The 19,196-nt window shown below is 41.9% G+C and overlaps 1 pseudogene across 1 annotated transcript; it reads left to right on the forward strand.

Moving 5' to 3' along the window:
- Positions 1–7,030: 7,030 nt before the first annotated feature.
- LOC149246679 (aquaporin PIP1-3-like) lies at positions 7,031–8,136 on the forward strand (annotated as a pseudogene). Its single transcript, XR_016266534.1, has 2 exons — positions 7,031–7,414; positions 7,482–8,136. The product of XR_016266534.1 is annotated as an aquaporin PIP1-3-like (transcript).
- Positions 8,137–19,196: the final 11,060 nt, after the last annotated feature.

Below are 19,196 nucleotides of genomic sequence, written 5' to 3' on the forward strand. Positions count from 1 at the left end.
CACTCCATCAACTTTTTTGTACCATAATCCATAGTCTGTTGCGCCTCTAAGATATCTCAACACATGCTTTGTAGCAATCCAATGCGCTTTGGTTGGTTCAACCATGAATTGGCTCAACTGGTTGACTGCAAAACAAATATCAAGTCGTCTGTTGACCAAGTACATCAATGATCTAAAGAGCTGCCTGTATACTGTAGGATCCGCTTGCTCTGTTGTAGTAGCATCCACCTTCCTCCAGTTTGTGACTAGAGGTGTAGCATCCACCTTCCTCCAATTTGTGATTAGAGGTGTAGCCATGGGCCTGCAATCTTGCATATGAAATCTCCAGAGAATGTTTGATGTGTACTTGCTTTGTTTCACAAAGATCCCACCATTACCCTGCCAAACTTCCAAGCCAAGGAAATAGTGCATTAACCCCATATCTTTCATCTCAAACTCCCTTGCAAGGTCCTCCTTGCAATCCTAGGTCAAGCTCTCATCTCTAAGCAGTATAAGGTCATCGACATAGAGAACTAGAATGAGTGGAAGCCCTCCAACCATGATGTAGTATAGGTTGGCATCTGCCTCACTCTTAGTGAAGCCCAATCCTCGAAGGTAGCTGTCAATCCAAGTGTACCATGCTCTCGGAGCCTGCTTGCACACATGTGTGTCTCTGCTGATTTGCTCGAGCTCCTTTGGCTGCTTTATATAGATCTCCTCCTCAACAACTCCATTGACAAAGGATGTCTTCACGTTTATCTTGTGGATCCTTTACCCCATCTATGTTGCAAGTGCCAGAATTGTCTTGATGGATGAATACTATGATGTTGGGGCAAAAGTCTCCTCATAGTCTATGCCCCCAATCTGTGAAAAACCTTTGGCCACAAACTTGGCCTTGAACTTCTCCACGCTCCCATATGCTCCATGCTTCAGCTTGTACACACATCTGGATCCAACTATTGATTTCCCCTCAGGCCATGGAGCAATCTCCCAGACATCATTCTTCATGATAGAGGAATACTCCTCCACCATGGCATCCTACCAAACCTGTTGAGAAGTTGCCTCATCATAAGAAGAAGTCTGAGTGTCCACCAACTCTGTCATTAGTGCTGTATAACCTGTGTATTGTTGTGGTTGTTTACTCTGCCTAAACATGGTGTAACACCCCCCTCCCACATCCTACCCAAGTAACCATGCTAACCGGGGTGAACATGCGAAGAGAGGCTACTATCTGGATTCGACCTCTTATGTGACCTTAAGGAAGTTGAATCGACGAAACATGACTCTCAGGAACCAATCCAACACCTCAGACAGCTTGCCCTTCGGTCCTATTGAAGTTTTGACCAACTTAAGACTTAGTCGCTCTCATGCTATAGACATGACAACGTCCAGAAACTCAGAGTTGCTCTCACAGGCTTGCCTGCCAGCATCCAGAGACTCATTTTGCCAGTTCTGTGCTAGCGTCCCGGAGATTTAAGCCACTTTTTCAGGCCCAAAACGTAGGTCACTACCCAGAATGGAATGATAACTTAGGAACAGTAAAATAACAGGGAAACAATGATGCAAAAGAAATAAGTTAAACAAGACCTTAATCAGACCCCTACTAGCCATGACAGACATTTTGTTGAACTTGTCACAAACATGTAATCTACAGGTGTAACCAACAGAATTAAACACAGGGATCTTGTACTTATCTGAGAATTGCTAAAAACATGTAATCGACAGGTGTAACCAACAGAATTAAACATAGGGATCTTGTACTTATCTGAGAATTGTTAAGAACCATTGTTCCCTCATGTCATTTGCTGCATTACCATCTATTAGACCATAGATACATTATTCATTCATTTATAAGCAAGAACATGTTGAGAGTCATACATAGCTGCTGTCATAAAACACACATATAACCAACATAATAACAACATAAATACTCATGAAAGTTCAACCATATAGACCACATATAATCCATCAAAATGCTCATATAAATACAAGGAGAAATAACTTTTCATTAATGATGCAAAAACCAAACTCGGGATGAGACTTCCACGTTCCACCTGACCATAGAATGGTTGAGCCAAATCTCTCTTCAACCATTCACCCCTGTGGCATATTCCAAGCATGAATGTGGGACTCAAACCAAAAGAACCAACCAGGGCATACCGAGGTTAAACCACTTCACCCTCATTAATAAAAACCAGACTTTACTGTAATCCATCCCAGATCATTAGGCCGACACAATGAACACATCATAACAGGCTTTATTGTGATGTCCACCTGTCACTAGGCCATACAAGCATGGATGCCACTGGATTTCTCCATCTACACTGTGAGGATTTTCTTGTCTCCTAGTCTCTCAGGCTTTACCGCAATCCAAGCCCGAATTACTAGGCCCTAAACTGAGACCCACTCTCCAGACTTCACTGCATATCCCAAACCTAATATTACTAGGCCCAACAGAGAACAAACCACCTCTTGGCTTTACCGTATATCTTGCCATTCACTGGCAAGAATTCCTAGGCCATCCGATGCTGTTAGGGTCCCACCCTAACCCCCTTATTTATGTAATGGGATCACGTCATAGTCAAGAGTCAATAAAGCCCATATTAATAATTGTAAGTGGTTAATCCGCAATTAATGACGGGACCACAGTTAGTTGCAAATGGGCCGTAGTATTAGATAGATGGTATTAATAAAACCCACGGCACTGGCCCATGGTATTGCATGTATGAGTCATATATAAAGGATAGAGACTCCCTGCGAGGAGCATCGTGTCTTATTTTGTAATCGAGCTCTGCTCTATTGGAGGTTGCCCTCTCGAAGAGGCAAGTGAACATTACTCTCTGAATAATAAAATCATTGCTATTCTGTGTTTTGGGTATCTTTTCTTCGCATATTCTGTATTTGGGTATCATTTTGCAGGTTAAGAGCATAACAAGTGGTATCAGAGCAATTTCCAGGGCCGGTGGGATCTACATTTCTTAGCAATTTTTTTTTTTGGCTAGAGACGTGTTCCGGCGTCTTTAAACCACGGGATCTGTCGTTGAGTGCATATGCACGCAGGAAATACAAGAGGTGGTCACGTCTGTTGGACTCCCTTGTAACCCCTGTGGGTACCCCTTCGAGTAGTAGCGCATTAGACAGAACTGCGCACGGACTGTCTTCCACGTACCCTCTGGGTATATCAGAAGCCCCCTAGGCTCCCTTGAAACCTCGCCATAGATAAACCGTCGGCCGTCTTGCGGCTACAGTACACCGAGAACAGCACTCAGAGAGATTACTTGCCCGTACGATAGGGTAGTTGGGTTGTACGGCTAAGGGTACGGTCGATCCTCCTTAGTTAGAGCCCTGAAACATTAGGCCGAGTACTACTGCCAGACCCTTATGTATATTGCGATCTGTAGCACCTGACACTCCTCAAGACCATAGTTCCCTTTTCTATCGGGGGATCACACATCATCTCTTCCAGATCCGCTTGTGTAAAGGGGTGCAGCAGCAGCAGACATTAGTCCCGCCGTCTCGAGTTCGCAGATCAGCTATTTCGATCTATTAGATCCATCAGATCCGCAGAAGCAGTCTGTTCCGCCGCCCAGAGCTATCAGATCCGCCATTAAGATCTCTCAGCTCCACCAGATTGGAGTCGTTCCTATACCGGGGTATAATTTTCGTAGGACTTTTGGCCGCATTGACATTTTGAGGATTTGGCGACTGCAGTATTGATAAGGAAGGAGTAAAACTCCGTTAGGAGTTTTCAAAAAAAAAAAAAAAAAAAAAACACCCTAAAGCAAATTAGAATTGACTGTGGGGTCCAATTTTCCCCCAAAAATAACTCGTTGGTCATGCGTGTGCGTTGCTGGCCGAGCTGGCCGGTTTGTTACCGAGCCGACCGAGTTGGTGACTGGCTTGGCCAGCTCGGTAACAAACTAGCCAGCCGGGCCGTTTCCTCCACTGAGCCGAGCCGACCTGTCCAAGCCTTGGCTTAGTCTGGCTCGGCCGAGTCGGAGCCGGCTTAGCCATTTTTTAAAACATTGGGACTTTATAGTTTGCCTCTCGATTACCATGGTATTGTTCTTTCCTTTGATCATTAGAGTGTTCATCCCCATAACCTTGCTTTGGTGGGCGACTTGAAACCTAGAAATTGGTTGCATATGACAAATTTCATCTAAACAATATTTTCTCCCACTTGACCTGGTGATTGGCCTTTTGTTTGCTAGGAGCTATTGGCCTAAGGATATTTGGCTTGGCTTCATTGTCGATCTTGACCATTGATCCAATGAGAGGTCTTTCCTCCAAACAATTCTTATTCATAGTCCTTTGTTTCCTCTACCTCCATGTTACGCTTACATCTTCACTATTCAAGTAGTTGTTTTTGCTGGGCCCTCTTCTTCCATTGACTCAAGGCACCTTTGGGAGCTTAGCCCTCTTCATGTATTTGTGCATCTACAAGACACCACTCACCTAAGGTCCACCTTCTTCCCTTTCAGATTATAGGTTTTCCGTTCCAAAAAATGGCCTTTTATACTTGTAGGTCACCATGCCCAAACACAGGACATTCATCATCTCTACCCTCGAGTCAACGCGCCTCTACACTCTACCATGCATGCACCAGCAACAGTCACATAGCTACGCGTTCTAGGAGCGAAATGAAATATTTGACAACATAGGCATCCACAGATCACTCTTGTTAGAGAAATCCATGGATCACAGCATGTTCTCTCATTTGCTCCAAATCTTCTACAAAATAACCTGGCAAAATAACAAGGTGTGGATAGTTTTCTGCTTTCTCTAGACATCCTCTTGATCTACCTGTACTAGATGGCTGCTTTAATTTTGATCCCTTATCCTGCTTCTCTTTTTTGCTGCTGCTCAGCTTTTTGTAGGAGCTTGCATTTCCTGCCAGAATTTCCTTGTAGGAAGGAGGAAGGGTAGCACCCCCCGCAGAGGAACTCATGGATGGAGACTAACCAGAAACCCTCACCTAACCAAAAACCTTAGCCCTTTACCAGCTCATCTCCTCGAGATTACTGATTAATTGGTCTTACATTCCTGTGTTAATAGTAAATATTGGCTGTTTACAACATACTTCAGCTGCAAGTTGGTGTTATCATATGGGGATCATTCTTTAGTTTAAAATTTGAATTTGTAGGTGACCTTATTACCAATTTGGGTTATCTGCATAAGCATGAGAAGGATATTGTTTTTGTCTTCTGTGTGGTTCTTTGATGGTAAACTAATGATGTTCTATTTCGGTATTAGTTTTTTCAAAGGTCATGGCACCCTATTGTAAAATTTTGAGGCTTTTCGTGTTTGAAACTAATAGAAGTTGAGCCAATTTGGTGTGTATCAGATTCAGTTAGTGACAACACTAAAACTATTTGTTTTGGTAAAATTTCCAATTCCAAGTTATTTCGAAGTGATCGTGAATTATGATTTGAAAATCAATTGATAAAGAGATTTTTTTTATTGAAGCTTGGCCTCTAGCCCTAACAAATGTACTTTGTAAGAAGTCGAATCTCCAACAATGTGTTTTATGAGTCATTAATGTGTGACATAAACAGTTCTGTATTCTCACTTGGATCTCTTGCCAAAATCTGCAAAACAACTCCGTAGGGCAGAAATTAAGAGTCTTTCACAGCAGGGATTAAAAATTCCTTTACAGACAGGCAATGGGAGTTGGAATAACCTCCAAACCAAAAATCCCCTTCTTTTTATTTCTCAATGTCCATGATAAAAACAAAAGAATTCTGTGATTATATGATAAATTCTCCTATTTTGAGCAAATACTGTTGAAACAGACTCCACAACTGTACCTAAATTTCTCAACTAAAACTATTAACTATCCACCACTGGACCATAAACATAAAATTTATTAGACATGACTAATTTAAAACATTTCCCAGCGATGTCATAACAAGCGTACAACTCTATAAAACTTGAAAATGACCTCACTTCATCTGAAATCTGTGTACGTAACGGGCAGTGCATGAAGCTGCCTACTGTTCCTAGGAAAATCTGCATAGTGGTCCAAAATGTTTATCAAAGTCATTGAGTCATATTGGTCATATAAGCTTTCAATGTGGGCCATTTAGAGTCAAAGCAAGTCAAGTGCTGCCCTCTCGTGTTTATTGAAGGCTAATAGATTTCCAGATAGGTATATATGTTTATCACATTAATTGAGAATGTAAATGGGGTTGGATGCAATGTGGTTAATTTTGATTTGCAGCATGATTTTAATTTCTAAATCTCAGAAAAAAAAAGGAAAAATTTCTTTGTTCTTTTGTATTTGAAGTTTTGGAAAATCAAAATTAATTCTCTTATAGTTGAGATTTTGGGTGGCATTGATTGTTATGGAGAGAATGGTAAATGGTATAAAATCCAATGTCCTCAGATGCATATATGGATGTTATGAAATATATTTTTCAGATTTACGTTCCTATACATTTATTTGTAGTTCTTAGTGGGTAGTTAGGAAAAGTTTGCCAGGACTAGTTGGGTTAGCCATTCAGGTTAGTTTTTATATCTTGACTATTCAATTAGATAGCTGAGTCTACATACGTGCTCTTAAAATTGTGAAAGCTAAAGAGTTAGTGGTAAATGAGCAATAATTCCCAATTTCTTTAACAACGACAAGAAAATTTTAGCCAACTGGATAAGGGCTTCAGTTACCAATTAATTCTCGGAGTAGTCTACCTAGGCGGTAGAATTGCCCGTTTTCCGGCACCGGCCGGAAAATCGTCCGGCTCCAGCCACCGGGAATGTCTCCGCTCCGCCACCCTCCTGGAGCTCTGCCACCCTCCTTCTCCGCTTCTCCGCCACCCTCCCCTGGCAATCCTGACATTCCTTGACACGGCCTGACAAAAAATCGGATTCGGATCGCAGGGAATGGGGCCTGACATCCCCTGACAGACTACTCCGATCGGGGACGAGCTATTGTAGCCGCGGTGTATTGTTCCGGGGAGTTGCAGACGTTAAGTTCGGGGCGAACAAGTATTCCGAGAGGCAGCCGCTGGGGACTGCGGCACAGACAAGGGAAAAGGATTACAAGGAGCTGGATCCCGCGCCACTGTTCGAACCCGGGGAGTTGGCGTCATGGTCCTTCTGGAGGGCGGGTATTGCAGAGTTCATGGCGACTTTCTTGTTTCTTTACATCATGATCCTCACGGTCATGGGTGTCAAGAGGGCCGACAATGTTTGCACTGGATCTGTTGGAATTCAGGGGATTGCATGGGCCTTTGGGGGAATGATCTTCTGTCTCGTCTATTGCACAGTATTTCAGGTGGTCACATTAACCCAACAGTGACCTTTGGGCTGTTCTTGGTCAGAAAGCTGTCTCTGCCCCGGGCTGTGTTCTACATGATATGTCAGTGCTTGGGAGCCATCTGTGGCGCTGGTGTTGTGAAGGGCTTCATGGAAGGCGAGTACCAAGCGGACGGTGGAGGTGCTAACTCTGTGGCTCATGGCTACACCAAGGGAGATGGCTTGGGTGCTGAGATTGTGGGGTGGAGGTGCTAACTCTGTGGCTCATGGCTACACCAAGGGAGATGGCTTGGGTGCTGAGATTGTGGGAACCTTCGTTCTGGTCTACACCGTTTTCTCTGCTACCGATGCCAAACGAAGCGCCCGGGATTCTCACGTTCCTCTGCTAGCACCACTTCCAATAGGGTTTGCAGTTTTTCTGGTTCACCTTGCCACAATTCCCATCACTGGAACTGGCATCAACCCTGCCCGAAGCTTGGGAGCTGCCATCATCTACAACAAGTCTCATGTTTGGGATGACCATTGGATTTTCTGGGTCGGTCCATTCTTGGGCGCTGGCTTGGCAGCTATTTACCACCAGATGATCATTCGTGCCATTCCCTTCAAAACTCGCTCCTAGAAATAGCCCAGCCTAGCCCAGCATATTGGAGAGGGGGCTTAAACTTTAAGGCTGAGAGGTCTGTTAACGCATGTGTATTGTCGTCTGATAAATGGTTTTACAGGATGGATGATATCCATATATTATGTTTTAAGTGTGATTTAGGCCAGCGGAAGCCACTGGCAGATTCTGCTCTCGTGGGCTTCAGTGGAGTGTATTATTCCTCTCACTGTAAAATAATGGACACTTTGGTTGTTGCACTCAGTGGGTCTGTCTGTAAATTTCGTCTTTATCTTCTTTTTTAATGGAAGTTATAGCCAGTGTGGTTGAAAAAAAGTCTAGTTTCTGGAACAACTAATTCTGGTTTCTGAAACGAGTTTAACGAACAGCAGGCGTGACTTCAGTTAGAATACCATCTTCTCTGGTTTCTTTTCATTTATATAACATACATTGTTATTGTTATTATTGTGCCTGAATGATATAGTGTGTTCATTCCTTACCATCTGTGAGTGATTTAATAGTTTTCATCGTTATCATCATCTTTGAATTTTATAAAATCTTCTGTTTCTGTCTTCATTGCATTCTTCCCTGATATCTGCAATGCAAAAGAAAAGTAAGGGAGCCATCAACAGTAGGGGCTGTCATCAAATGTCATGCGCAGAAGAGGATTCAGGGTACTCCCAACTTGAGAGAATATTTACAGGATGTACCCACTTTTGGAAATCCTCTTATGCATAACCAATATTTTCGCCCCATTGAAGAGTTTTTTGTGACTGAGAACGATATGGTAATGGAGGACATTGTTGTGGATATCCAGACAATGTCAAGGGAAACACAAGTACTATATCACAGAGCAGGGCCTCGGTCTGAGATACGTTTTAGCCCTAATGAAGTCCATGCTGCCATTGTTACATGTGAGAGGTTATCACCTGGCGTTAACGCAGTCATCGGAGAGCTTGTAATTGGTCTCTGGTTTCGGTATGGAGTAAGGGATATAAGAGGGATCAGGTCAGGCTATTGTGGGTTTTATTCATCACTACTCCTTTTCATTATGAATCAACATGTCTCTAGTGGAATCATATCCACCAATAATGTTTCCTATTATGGTCTTTGCCAAGTCAATTGATTTAGAGAATGACCCCAGGTCATTTAGGACTACTATGAGCAAAAGCTTGAGTGAGTGAACTGCGATGACAAATTCGTAAATGGCTAGTACTGACCTCCAAAGCCAAGGAGAGAATGTCGGTGCTTGATAAGAATGGAGCTACATTTGAGCCCTTGGCTTATGAGCTCAAAATTGAACTCAAATCATAAAGAGATTCTATTTAATGTCAATAGCATTCTTACAGATCCCCCCACACCTTGATGGCTATTAGTACTCTGCTTCTAGCAGTTAATGAGGCTAAGGCAACCAATGTTGTCGATAACTGGCATTCTGCTTGCTGGCTACTAGAAGGCCGTGGATGAACACTACCTATGGCATTGCTGCTAGCAACTAGCCCTCATCTAGTCAATTACGTACTTACCTCTAGTGATTCTAAAAAATGAGATGCAACCAATGCCCTTATTTGCCAATAACTCGTCATTTACTCCTATTTTAGTTGATCCACATGGTACTTAATGGCTTTGCGCAAGAATAACAATTAGTTCTTGACTCAATAGTTCTTGAATCTTCAAAGTATCAAGATTCACGTTAGCACATCCAAAAAGTCATTGTGACATGTCGCTATCTTTGCCGTTGAACCTTGGTGTGTGGTCTGGCATGCCACATTCTTCACCGCTGAACCACAACCCCATTAGCCTTTTCATAGATAATGGCTAAATGCTTTAATGTAATTACAATTTGATGGACTTAGAACCTTTAGACCTTCACGGATTATCAAGGGATTACTGGCCAACCTGTTTTTATGTGGTTGACATGATTTATTAACTTGACTGGAGATGCTAAGTGAAATTTTCAGGATGCAATTTTTAATATGAACCCCATAAAGGGTATCCTATTTATTGTTGTGAGTGTTTTATAGAAATCACATTTTCTGATATCTCCAAACTTCACAGTGATTAACTGATTGTCTTGTCTTAACTTAAACAGGGTGCACAATTTGATTGATAACAGTTATAATATATGTGTGAAAGTAGCTCATCTGCAGAATAGGTATTATTGAAGGATGAGCATAAAGTAACAGGAATTGCCACAAAATCTGAGTAGGGCAGTGAACCTCTCCACTCATGTTTAGATTCCAACTAGGATGACAGTTAAAATGAATGATTTCATAACCTTTTTTTTGTAAGCTGCGGTGTTGCTCTACTTTTCTATTACTTCAAATCAAAAATACACAGTATGAGTAAGGTTGCCTTCAACTCGCCCTCTTGGGGAAACCGAGTATTTCAGCCACCTAAAGTTTTTGATAGCTGACCAAAAATAGAAAATCCATAGTCTGATTATCCAAGCTAAATACACTAAACAGTCTTGCAGATTTCTAATTCTACTTGCATGCATATATCTATTTTCCTCTTCTAATACTTTAAACAAACTGAAATTATCTATACTATGCAGCTTCATCAAAATTAATACATATCTATCTTTAATCAGCTTCTGCCTCTGGTCGCTGGTTTGTCTCCTTGTTTGCATTCTGCTGCCCTTCCCTTATCATTTGCTGAATCTCCTCAAGCTTCTTCTCTTGCATCTCCAATGTAATCTGAATGATCCTCAGCTCCCTCCTTAGGTTGGGGACTCCTTGCGCCAGTTCTGCCATCTCTGTTGCAGCTTGTTCCAAAGCTTTAGCCAACAATCTCTTCATCACCCAGTAGATATGCAAAGACTGTTTAAATAGGGACATTCTTCCCCTAGTGTTGCCAGGGTCGTGGAGTAGAAACTCCCAATCTTCCATCTCTGAGTCAGACTGAGCTTGCAGCGCATCTTCCTCCATATTCTGGATAATTCTCCTAATTTTTGGATTCGTGTTCTGATTATACACCTTTTCTGCTTGTTGAATTTTCTTGTCCAACGACCGGTTTGTCTTTTTACCCGGTCTCCCTCTCTGCCCCTGCTGTCCTCCCCTTACTCCTCCGTATCTGCTCGTTCCTCTGCCTCTCCTGCTGCTCGGCTCCAGCCCGCTACCCGCGCCTCTTCTTCCTCTCTGTCTGCCGCGCTGCCTTACCTTTCCCTCCCGCTGTCCTAGCTGCTCGTCACTGGTTTGCTGGGTGTCCCAGCCTCCTACGTTTCCGCCTCATTCCTTACCTTGCCTGCCTTGATCTTGCTGGTCCACCTCTTCCTCAGAGTCATCATATATTTCATATATCTCCTCTACAATCTCTTCCTTCGCTACCGCCTTGCCCTTCCTATCCCTGTCTTTGCGCTCCACGGCTTCCAGTTCCTCTACTGCCCTTGCTCTCTTCCTGGTTTCCATAGCGTCCTCAGTGAGTTTTCGACGCAACCTCGCTCTGTGCCAGCTCTCCACCACCTTTTCTCTCCTCGCTCTCTGAGTTCCTAAACAATTTCCTCGTTGTCGATTCTTTCGCTGCCTCTTGTTTATAGTCTTCCTTGCTCTAATCCGCCTACCTGTCAACTTGGCCTTCCGCTGCCACCTGTTACTTTGTCCTCTGCCTTTCCTATCACTTATCCTTCTTCCCTCATTTCCATTTATGGATTCTGACATACCGTTTTTTCCTCCTCTCCGATCACTTGCGTTTATTATCTTGCTGTGTGGTGGTTGATTCTTACCTGTCGTCGCACACTTCTGTTGTACTGTAGCTTGCCTGCCCATTATATCATTCCCCCGCCTTGACTGACACTCATTAAATTTCTGGGATTGCCGATCCATCTCACCTGTCCGCCGCACGAATGCTATGATTCTCGTTTGCTGCTTGCCCTTTATTTTCATTCGTTGCTTGTTCATGGTCATAATTAATAATACCGGCCAATTCCTCCCATTCTCTATTGGGCCGCAACGTTCTCCACTGATTGTCTATTTTGCTGTTTCGACCCTTGCAGCCCCAATTCGCAAGGAAATCTGCCGCTCGATTTCCATTCCTTTTCACATGATTAAAGATTTTATAGTCGATTCTTTTTAGTAGGTCCGCCATTTCTTGAACAATCCCTGCCGTTTGCTAGCTATTGGTGATTTGCTCCCAGTTCTTCCCGTTGTTAAGTTTCTTTAGTATTTCAATTGCTATCTGAGAGTCTCCTTCTATCTCCAAGTTTCTATAGCCATTTCTAATCGCGATTCTGAGGCCTTGGTGGATCGCCCATAACTCGGCCTCATTATTTGTCATCTCCCCGCCCCACTCTGCATAGATCCATCTGGTGTTTCTCTGGCTGTCTCGGAAGATACCTCCGAATCCGGCATTACCTGGGTTCCCCTTCGATGCCCCGTCAAAGTTTAACTTCATAAAATTACCTTTTGGATATGCGAACTTGTCATAGCTTTGAGATCTCATACTATTTCTGCCAATTTTTTTGTTATGCACCATTTCAAATTTCAAATTTAATTTCTTTAAAATTTGCTCCTCTCCCTGATCTACTTTCCAATCATCCGCATCCCATTTTTCCACCAGAATTGATTCTCTGGTTAAGTTCACTACTCTGTTCCATATTGTTTCCGCGTTTTTAGCTTTGTCTTGGAATACTCTGCGGTTCGTTTCTTTCCATAACATCCAAATCACAAAACCTGCAATGAGATCCCAGGCCTTTCGGACTACTTTATATTGGAATTTTTCCTTTTGCCAATGAAAAATTACTTCATTTATTTCTCTCGGGGACCCCTCAAGTTTCTGGAATAGTTTTCCGGTTTCAATCCGTAGCTTCCTGGCATAAACACACTTGATTAATAGATGATCTTGAGTTTCAGCTTCCTTATTGCATAGGTAACATTTTGAAGGTCCACTGAAACCTTTCTTTTGGAGTTTATCCCACGTCAAGATCTTGCCCTTAGCTACTAGCCATGCAAATAAGATAATTTTCGACAACCAATTGTTACCCCAGATGACCTTCCAGTCTTGGTTTTCTTCATTGGTCCCCTGTTGGTCTGCCAGATAGTATTCCTCCTTGACTGTGGAGGATCCTTTCATTGAATTCCCCCATCTGAGGATATCCCTACCCGTTCGAGCTTTTATTTTCCTGGACTCTACCTCTTCCATAAACGCTTCCTGTTGCTCTTGATCTATCTCGAAACCCCATTCCTCTTGTGTTATCCATTTCCACCAGATTCCATCCAATTCGTCCTCTTTCCAATAATCTTTGACATATATACGGTTATCCCCTATTTTTTCCTGTATGTTTTGGATTTTTTGTATTCTGCTCATTTTCTCTCTTTGCTGCCATTTCTCATCCCAGAATTTGGCTTCCCCTCCTCCTCGAATTTCCCAGAAAGCATTCTTTTCTACTATATCACGATTTTGTCGAGCTAGATCCCAGATTGCCGAGCCTTTCGGGGTTTCCTGCATCCGGTAGATATCCTCCGTAGTGTTTGGCATATTGTACTTGTGCCTCCATAGTGTCTTCCATAGGTCATTGCCCCCTCTTAGCCATCGCCACCAAAGTTTTGCACCAAGCACTTTGTTGAGTCTATCCGGACCGCGCAAACCCAAGCCTCCTTCCTCCTTTCGTTTCGTTAGGTGTTTCCATGATACTAGGGCCCACTTCTTCTGTTGGGTCGATCCTCCCCAAATGAACTTCCTCATAATTTCTCTGATCTTGGTGTAGACTCCTTGTGGTACCGCCATAATTGATAGCGGATATATGGGGATTGCCTGCGATACTGATTTTACTAAAACAATCCTTCCAGCAATATTTAAAGTTCTGAAGGCCCAGTTAGCCACTCTGTTTTTTAATTTCTCTAAGACTCCTTGCCAATTTTTCTGTCTTTTAGAGTTGAAATCCAGTAAGTTTCCCAAGTATTTAGTTGGGAGATCCCCTTGCTTAAAACCTAGCATCCTGGTGAAGTGGATTTTGACTGCCTCCATGGTATTGAATATAAAGGTGCATGACTTTTCCTTGTTGATCTCCAACCCAGATGCTTCCGCAAATAAGTCCAAAACCTTCTTCAGATTTCTCACTTCTTTTACGGTTGGCTCCCCAAATAACATGATATCATCAACGAATCGCTGATGGGTTATAGGCAATTCATTACCCCATAGTCTTAGCCCTTTGATTTTATTTGCTGCTCTTTCTTTTTTAAGATACCTACACAGACCCTCTGCTGCTAGTATAAATAGGAAAGGAGATAAGGGATCACCTTTTTTTATTCCTCTAGATGCCTTAAAGGTTTTCGAGGGAGTTCCATTGACTAATATTGAAAAGTTTGGAGTTGATATGAGACTATGAACCCACTTTATCCACCTAGTACCAAAACCGAAACTTCCCAAGATTTCTTCCAAGTATTGCCAGTTGATTCTATCATAAGCTTTCGACAAGTCCAGTTTAATCATCATTCCTTTTTGCTTCTTTGCCTTCAGTGAATGAATTACTTCTTGAGTAACCACTAAACCATCTAGAATTTGTCTACCTTCAACGAAACCAGTTTGTTCAGGAGATATTAATCTATCTAACAGGGGTTTCAGTCTTTTGGCCATCAGCGATGCAATTATTTTGTAGATAACATTACATAGGGCAATGGGTCTAAATCCCTTAGCATCCTCTGAATTGTCATTTTTTGGAATCAAAGTGAAAAAAGTAGAGTTAATGGCTTGCCATACCTTTTGATTTATACGGGATTCTTTTATCAGGTCCAGAATATCCCATCCCATAAAGTGCCAACACGCTTGATAGAAATCAACCGTAAAACCGTCCGGTCCTGGCGCTGTACCCTTCTTCATGCTCATCACCACATCCTCCACCTCTTCCAAACTAGCTGCTCTCATTAGGGCTCTATTCTGGTCTTCAGTTACTATCCTGGGAATGGCCTTGCAAACTTCTTTTATAGCTTCAGACCTGTCTATGTGGGGTTCAGTCAATATTCCTTTGTGGTATTCCATCAGCACTTTTTCAATTCCTTCCTGTTCAACAATCCTCTCTCCACTCTCGTTCTTGATAGATAGTATCCTATTCCTTTGCCTGTGTTGTATCATTGCTTGATGAAAAAATCTAGTGTTCCTTTCCCCCTCCCTAAGCCACTTTATTCTAGACTTCTGTCTCCATAAAACTTCTTCCTGCTTTCTCCTCTCCTCCAGTTTTCCTAGAATTATCCCTTCTTCTCTGCAAGTTTCCTCTGTCCTACCTTCATTTATTATCCTTTGTTGCAGAGCTTCCATTTCTTCTTCCAACTTCTGTTTTTCCTCCATGATGTTTCTGAATTCTTCCTTGTTCCATTTCTTTATCCTTCCTTTTAACTCTTTAAGTTTAAGTTGGAAGGTATGCATTTTTCCCTTTCCCTGTACTGTGCTTTGCTTCCACCATTCTTCCATTTTTTTTATAAGTTTCGGGTCTCTAAGCCAAAAAGCTTCAAATCTGAAGGGCTTCTTGCCAAGGTTATTCTTAATATCCACTTCTAGTCTAATTGCCCAGTGATCTGAGCCAAGGGATGGCATGATCTTTGCTTCTATGAATACATCTCTGTTCATAATTGTTTCTGATACTAAGAACTGTCAGGCCAGGGTAACTCCAGGTTGAGCGGGAGAAAAGAACTGATGATCTTATTCATTAACTAACTCATGTTTATATACAAAAATAAAACGGATCAGTTCATCTTCTAGATGACTGTCCAGTTCACCCATCCGTTTCGGATTAGGTGTCAACATTCCCCCCCTTAATCTGAAGGGATGTTGGTGAGTCCAAGCATCGTTCTGAATCTTTCAAGCTTTTCTCTTCCAAGCGCTTTGGTGAAGATGTCTGCAATTTGCTCGTTTGTGGAACAATGATGGAGATGGATTGTTTTGGCCTCAACATGATGTCGGATCAGATGATATTTAGTATTGATGTGCTTAGTACGATCATGGAACTTTGGGTTCTTGGCCAACTTTATTGCAGATGTGTTATCAATCATGAGTGGAGTTGATTGTATTTGTTTTACTTGCAAATCTTCAAGAATTTTCCCGAGCCACACAATTTCTTTCGTTGCTTCAGCTGCTGCCACATATTCTGCTTCTGTTGTGGAATCTGCTGGTACTGATTGTTTGCGTGATCTCCAGGAGACAGCTCCTGATCCAAGACTCATAGCATATCCTGAAGTAGATACCCCAGTTTCTTTGTCTCCATCGAAGTCTGAATCAGAGTATCCAATCAAGTTGAAGTCGTCCACCTGTGTATACTTGATTCCAAGGTCTTGAGTTCCGTTCAAGTACCTTAGAACTCTTTTTGCAGCAGACCAATGTCCCTCACAAGGCTTTTGCATGAACCTGGAGAGGATTCCAACAGCAAATGAAATGTCTGGTCTGGTAGTAGTGAGGTAGATGAGACTTCCTACAAGCTGTCTATACTTTGTTGCATCCTCAAATTCCTTTCCTTCAATAGATGTGAGCTTCAAGTTTTGTTTCATTGGAGTACAAAGGGGATTGCACTCTGTCATGCCAAATCTGTTTAACAAATCTCCAATGTATTTCTTTTGAGAAAGAAATATGGACTTTGGATGTTGGGTTAGTTCAATGCCAAGATAGTAATGAACATAGCCCAAATCAGTCATTTCAAAATTTTTTCCTAATTCTTTCTTTATGGATGCAATATAGCTTTCATTGTTCCCTGTCATTAAAAGATCATCTACATATACCACAAGATATACAACTGTTTTGCCAACTTTCTTGACAAATAAAGTTGCATCATCAAGATCAAAATGTTTGAAGTTGAGTTTCAGAAGATGCTCAGTTAGTTTTTCATACCAGGCTCGTGGTGCTTGTTTGAGGCCATACAAGGACTTTACAAGTTTGCATACTTTGTGTTCATGTCCTTTCACAGCGAATCCTTTAGGCTGGGACATAAAAACATTCTCTTTTAGGTCTCCATTCAAGAATGCAGTTTTTACATCCATTTGATGGACTTTCCAACCGTTCTGAGCAGCTAGTGCAAAGAGTGTCCGGATGGTGGCCCATTTTGCTGTGGGAGCAAAAGTTTCCTCATAATCGACCCCTTCCTTTTGTGCAAAACCTTTTGCCACAAGCCTAGCTTTGTGCTTGTCAAGTGAGCCATCAGCTTTGTACTTGTTCTTGTAGACCCACTTGCAGCGAATTGGTTTGGTTCCAAATGGAGGATCAACCAGCTTCCAAGTGCCATTCTTTATGAGGGCATCATACTCCTTCTGCATCGCTTCTTTCCATTCATCATGAGAAGCAGCTTCTTTGAAGGAAGTTGGTTCAAAATCTGTAGACAAGTTCAATTCACAATCATAAGTAACATCCATATCAACAGGTGAATTAGAGTTATCTACATCACCTCCATCTTGTCGGTTTGTATTTCTGGTTCCTGTTTTTCCAATTTCATCAGGATGAACACTTTCAAGTGTCTTTGTCAGCCACTTTGGGGGACCTTTCTGAGATGGTCCAGGCTGTTCTGTTGATTGAGTTGGGACTGAATCAAGATTAAGTCTCCCAATTCTATCAATTACATCACTTAAAGCATCATCCGTTGTTGGAGTATCATGCAGGGGAGATTGTTCTTCAGAAGGAGATTCCACATGTTGATCTAGTATAGGAATCCCCCCTTCAAGATGTGGAATCTGATTATCAAACTCTTGGAATGATTCCGGTTTTGTGAATCTATCCAAGCGATCAAGTTGCCGCTCAACAACACTGTCAGATTTGGATGATTCAAGAAAAATGACATCTCTAGATAAAACAAACTTTTTATTTACTTCATCATAGAGGTGGTATGCTTTAGATGTGTTTGAATACCCCAGGAAGATACACTTACGACTTCTAGCACCAAGTTTGTTTCTATGTACCTTTGGTATTAAAGCATAACAAGTGGAACCAAAAATCCTGAGATGTTTTACCGAAGGAACATGTCCATACCACAATTCATAAGGAGTCTTGTTTCTTATAGCACTAGATGGACATCTATTCTTTATATATGCAGCACATAGAACAGCATCAGCCCAAAACATTGTCTTTACATTTTTGAAGAAAAGCATGGATCGTACCATATTCAAAATTGTTCTGTTCATTCTTTCAGCTACACCATTCTGTTGAGGATTATAAGGCACAGTTGTTTGATGTTTAATCCCATGTTGGCGAAGATAGTGTTCAAATTCATTTGATGTATATTCTTTTCCATTATCAGTGCGAATAGACCCAATATGAGATTGTGCATCATTTTCAATCCATTTATGAAAATTCTTGAATGTTTGAAAAGCATCAGATTTGTTCTTCAAAAAATAAACCCAACACATTCTGGTGTAATCATCAATAAATGTCATGATATATTTATTTCCATTTGCAGAAGAAACAGGCATTGGACCACATAAATCTGAATGAATGAGTTCAAGCTTCATATGTGCTCTTGAATGTGAATCATGAAAAGACTGTTTGCTATGCTTTCCTAGAATGCAAGCATCACATTGCTTATGTTTTCTAGGAATTGTAGGCAAACCGGCAACACCATTTTTCTTCAACAAGCGGAGACTATCATAGTTTAAATGTCCAAATCTAGCATGCCATAATAAACTTGATGGAAGTGCACCTTCTTCATGATGAGAAATATATGAGAAATGTTGTGCATGAGCAGAGGTTCCTTGCAGTTTAAGAAGTCTTTCTTCTTCTATACCCCTCATGACAAGTGAGTGGTCAGATGCCTTTCTTACCTCAAGCTTGCCATCAAACATGTGAATGGAGTGACCTTGCTGGCGGATGTGGACCAGGGACAACAAGTTTCTCTTGAGCTGTGGGAGATATAAAACATGATCCAGAAGAAAGTCTGGAAGACCAGGCAGTTTAAGCCTCATTGTGCCAAGCCCTGATGGCTTGATTTTTGACTGATCTGCAAAGTATACTGCTCCATCAACATTGTCAGTGAAATCTTCAAAGAAATCTTTCCTATGAGTCATATGACAGGTTGCTCCTGAATCAAGCAACCAGTCATTTTTCGAAGAAGCAAGTGAAGCATTAAACAAATCTTCATTTACTCCAATGTTACATTGTGCCTCAATATAGTGAGCGGATTCAGGTGCTTTACCTTTGTCTGTGTCATCAGTTTTACCTTTCTGCTGATTTCTTCTCTGCTCAATCTTGTCCCATGGTAGCTTGCATGTAGAAGCATCATGTGATCCATTTCGTTTGCAGCGAATGCAATGCAGATCTGCCTTTTCTTCTTGAGGATGTCTGCCCCCCCTGCCTCTGAAGTATCTTCCTCTTCCTCTTCGTCCACCTCTTCCTCTTGTAGAATCTTGAGCAGGATGCTTTTCTTTATGAGCAAGGCAAACAGTCTCTTCAGAAGATTCAG

This window comes from Pinus tabuliformis, chromosome 7 (assembly GCF_031772625.1).
Source record: "Pinus tabuliformis cultivar Carrire ecotype Pingquan chromosome 7, CPIR1, whole genome shotgun sequence".
In the NCBI taxonomy this organism is placed as follows: Eukaryota; Viridiplantae; Streptophyta; class Pinopsida; order Pinales; family Pinaceae; genus Pinus; species Pinus tabuliformis.